Below are 5,053 nucleotides of genomic sequence, written 5' to 3'. Positions count from 1 at the left end.
GTCGCATTATTGCACTCAACGAGGCCTTCAATCCTGTAGGAGAAAAGTTCAAACAAGCAAGAGTTTACAGAACAATGAGCAGAAACATCCAAAATCTCTGGTTTACCCAAACGTCGCTGCAGCTTACTGTGCCAGCTTTGCTGTTCATGTCTCGACTTTTGTATCAGGCTGTTCTCTGCCCCTTATCGTTACAAAAGCATCATATAATCAGCTGCTTCGGTGAGCATTTTGCGAGCCCTGTAGAGCCAGCTCGCCCTGTCAGCTGCGAGCCCATTATTGTTGAAACAGAAATTATTCAGGCCAGTGCCTGCCCTGCCAGATTTTCCTAGTGTCGCTTCAGTCGGTGTGGCTTGCGAGGGTTGGGAGGGGGCGGCAGGGGGGCGGAGTATATACACCTTAAATCTGGAGTTTAACAACATGACAGGAGGGGGATAAGGGAGACGGAGGAGGAGTGAGGGAGAGACGAGCCCAGAGATGAGGAGGAGAGAGGAGGAGCATGAGGCAGGAGGAGGATGCAGCGGGCTCTGTTTCTGACTTCAAACCAAACAAATCCTTGGAGTGCCCTGAACCGGTTCATCCTGCAGCTCCTACAGCACTTAAAGCTGTTATTAGTGCCTGTGTGTGTGTTGTGGTGTGCTGTGTGTAGTTTTTTTTTGTTTTTTTCTTATTTTATTCAGATTTGTGTTGTTTTGTTATTTTTTTTTTTAGTGTATGGTGTATATTGGTTTTATTATTGTTTGATGTTTTTTTTTTCGTTGTGTTTGTGCTGCTGCTGTGTGTGCTGCTGAGGAGCTGGTAATGCTCTATCTTCTTAGACGACCGCTAGAATCCTCTAAATCCATGGCACATTAAAAGAGACAATACTACACTTTAATTTATGATCACTTTATATTTATTTTATAATGTTTATTATTTATATTTATTAATATTAATAATATGTCACAACCTGAGACTCCAAGTATGAGTTGTAATTACTTGCATTCGCTGTTCTTACGGGAATGTTGTTTTTCACACTGCGATTTGACGGATGGTAGCAATGACAGGCACTCGAGACATGGCACGAGCAGTACAGGTCCAGAGAGACAGCACAGAGACGGCATGATCATGACAGATGAGATCTATTGACAGGGATGAGACAGGCATGAGCAGACAGACGGAGCGAGACAGAGAGAAGGACAGGATGAGACCAGTACCAGATAGCGAGACTAGACAGATCAGAGATGACAGATTCAGAGAGACAGCAGGATTGAGACAGCTACTGTTATCAGACAGGGAGACAGACAGGCAGAGATCAGTCAGATGAGGACAGCTAGGAAGAGACGACAGAGGAGACAGTAGTCAGTGACAGCACAGACAGAGTAATCTGCCTCTCCTCCTCTCTCCTCTCTCTCTCCTCTCTCTCTCCTCCCTCTCTCCCCCCTTCCTCCCCCTTCTGTCATGTTGTTAAAACTCAGATTTTAAGGTGTATTACTGCCCCCCTGCCCCCCCTCCAACCCTCCAACCCCACAGACTGAAGCTGACACTGGAACAATCTGGCAGCAGCACTGACCTGAATATTTCTGTTTCACAATAATGAGCCTCGCACTGACAGCGACTGACTTACAGAGCTCCAAATGCTCACGAAGCAGCTGATTATATGATGTTTTGTAACGATAAGAGCAGAGAACAGCTGATACAAAGTGAACAATGAACACAAACTGCACAATAACTGCAGGACGTTTGGGTAAAACCAGAGATTTTGGATGTTTTCCTCTCATTGTTCTGTTAAACTCTTTGCTTGTTTGAACTTTTCTCCTACAGGATTGAAGCTGTTGAGTCAATAATGACCCCAAAAAGTCTCACATATTCATGATTTCAACAGTTTTCTTCAATGGAAATTAAACTTGTGACTCAAAAACAGTCATTCCCACATAGTTGTGAATGAATATGTCAGAATAATATGTTAATATATGTTTTTACCACATTGTGCAGCTCTGATTATGATCAAATATTCTATTTACCAAAGAATATGTTGACTTAACTGCATGAAGTTCGAATAAAACCAGAGATTTTGGAGGAGTTTTGAGTAAATTCAGTGTTTTTTCCTCTCATTGTTCTGTTAAACTCTTTGGTTGTTTGAACTTTTTCTACTTCAGGACTCAATAATGATTTAAACTTCTTCAAATAATCTCATTTAGTTTGACAGAGGTGAATGAAATGCTGAGATAAAGACCTACTGGACCTATATGGAGTATTATACGTGCAGAAGCTGAGATTTGTGTTTGATAAACTGTAAAATGTGACACACGGTGTTATAACGAAGCACCGTGGAGCTGCACATATTCCCTGACGTACTAAAAATAACATGTTTGTTTGGTAAAGACCCAAAAAGTTTCATCACGGTCAGATGATGAACAGTTTTCTTCAATGGAAATTAAACTTGTGACTCAAAAACAATCATTCCCACATAGTTGTGAATGAATATGTCGGAATAATATGTTAATATATGTTTTTACCACACTGTGCGGCTCTGATTATGATCTAATATTGACTGTAATATTGTATTTTATGTTAATATCTTTTGATAAACTCCTTATAATGTATCTGTGGTGATCTCTAACTGCACTAATAAACATCATTTAAGGGACATTTATGATTTCTGAGACTGCGATTGGACGTCTGTGTAACGACGTTGACCTCCTGTTTCCAGGGCCAGCCTCCCCCCGAGGGAGGTGAGGGTGAGAAGGAGGGAGAGCAGACGGAAGACAAGAAGACGAAGGAGAATACCGCCTACGCCAAGAAGATGGTGCTGCGGCTGGCGGGGCTGATGGGAGTGGGCGGGGCGGTCGGCATGGTCTATTTATTCGGTGAGTGTGGAGACTTTAACCCGTCGTTACCTGTAGAAGCTGGTCTGTAAACGGATTGTTGTGACTGTAACTGCTGTGTGTTTCTGTCTGCTCGCTGTAACTCAACACTGACGCCTCAAGGTTGCGACCTTGGAGTTCCTTTAACCCAGAAGAGATCTTAAAAACAGCAGGTTTGAACGCTTCCTGAGCTCAATATACGCTGTAGAGTCGACTCTCACAGGTATTACTCTGCTCTCAAATCCACCAACAGGGAACCGGCTGCGTCCCAGTTCAAGCACCTGGTTCTGAACCATTTCGAGCAAAAATAAATGTGTTAGGAACCTGAAAAGCTGCAGGTTTTCATTGGGAATCAAAGCTGTTTTCTGTACTTGTTGTGCATCAGAACTGGTGGAAACTTTGATGGAACCAGTTCAAGAACTGAAGCTAATTTGGTGGAAAAAGGAGCCAAAGTTGACGTCTGCTCCCTCCAATCCAGCTCCTGTTGTAGGGATATATACGATACTATAGCATATTGTGATTAAAATATAGATAAGATAAAAAATTAGTCTATTGAAAGAAAGTTGTCTCACATTTTGATCATCGATAAGTCGTTTCAGTCATTTTTTAAAGCAAAAATCTCAAACGTTTTATTGTTCCAGCGTCTTAAATGTGTTGATTTGCTGCATTTTTGAGAGTAAATGAAGCGTCTTTGGGTTGTAAAGACGTCACTTTTGTCACATTCAGAACTTTTTTTTACCTTTTTTAACAGACTTGATGCTTAATAATCAATACAGACTTTCTTTCCTCAAGTTAGAAGCACAGATACTAGTGTAAAATTCTTTACTGTTTCTGTGTAAATAATGAAACTTTAAACAAGGGCGAGTTATGTTACGTCTCTTGTGTGTGATATGCATCGGTCTTGATGCTCGGAAGGCGTTCAATGACTCAAAATAAAAATTAAAAATATCCTCAAACTCATTCAAACTAAAGTAGCGAGCCTGTTTTGAAGCTCTAAGGAGAGAAAAGTTCAGATATTTGTGTAAAAATGTGGCGTTAAAGCAAAAAGTAGGGAACTATTTGTACTTGCAACCACACATCACTAGACGTCACTTGTCCTCTAATGGACATCATCTTTCATTCCTGACAGTTTCTAGAGCAAATGATGAATTAATTCATTAAGAATTTAAGTATTAATTGCTAATAATGAATCAAAACGATCATCAGTTGCAGCCAGATTTAGATTTCGGCTGCTCTGACTTGTTAAACTCGTCCTCAGTGGGCGGGGAGAAGACGTTGTAAACACTGGGTGTGATTGGTTTATCGCCCCTCAGCTTCCTGCTTACGGGGGGCCGGCCCACAGCTGGGTGGAGCTAGCAGCTGTCAGTCAGAGAAGAGTCAGACGGAGGACGATAAAGAGGTTTAATTCATCCGTTTGTCAGCCAGAAAACACTCCCGTGAGTTTAGAGGGAAGTTTGACGTAGCAGCTGGTTTTAAAAAGTGTCTGCGGAGGTCGGGTCTTTAGATTTCCTGTGAGGAAGAGGAGGGAATGTTTGCCGGGTTCATGAAGTCACAGCGGGTTTTATTGTTCCATCTTCAGGTGGAAGTTTTTATTTTACTTTTGGATTTCTCTGCTGTGATTGTTTCTGTGACGTTAACGGAGGAACACGAGGAGGACGCAGAAGACGGATATTTTTTATTATTTTAGAAGCTGCTTTGGAGTATTTCTTCCCACCGTAAAACCTGGAATAATCCTGGAATATTTTCTCTTTGTCATGTGGAATTTACTCTCTGCCCTGTGGATTAACCCTCTGAGATATTCTGGATTATAGCCTGAGAATAATCAGTCAGCCTCTCTCTCTCTCTGTGGTTTCCCTGCGGATAGGTTTGTGAAATATTTGATTTGGCCGACGTGCAGATAATAATAATATTTGCAGGTTTTAGTGTCGCAAAAGTTTGACCTCTTTTATGATCAATACTGTGATAAAGCTGCAGAGACTCACAGGAAGTGTCTTTATTGGGGCTGCAGCTGAAGATTATTTCATTATTTATTAATCTGTTGATGAATCTTTGAGGTTAGAACCGGAGCTGCAACGATTAGTTGATTGAAAGAAAGTTGTCTCACATTTTGATCATCAATAAGTCGTTTCAATCATTTTTTTAAGCAGAAATCTCAAACGTTTTATTGATTTGCTGCATTTCTTTGTCATTTTTGAGAGTAAATGAAGCGT

This window comes from Morone saxatilis, unplaced genomic scaffold, assembly GCF_004916995.1.
Source record: "Morone saxatilis isolate NCDOM2014 unplaced genomic scaffold, NCSU_SB_2.0 Contig8, whole genome shotgun sequence".
NCBI classification, from domain to species: Eukaryota; Metazoa; Chordata; class Actinopteri; family Moronidae; genus Morone; species Morone saxatilis.
Note: the sequence above shows the minus strand (reverse complement) of the source record.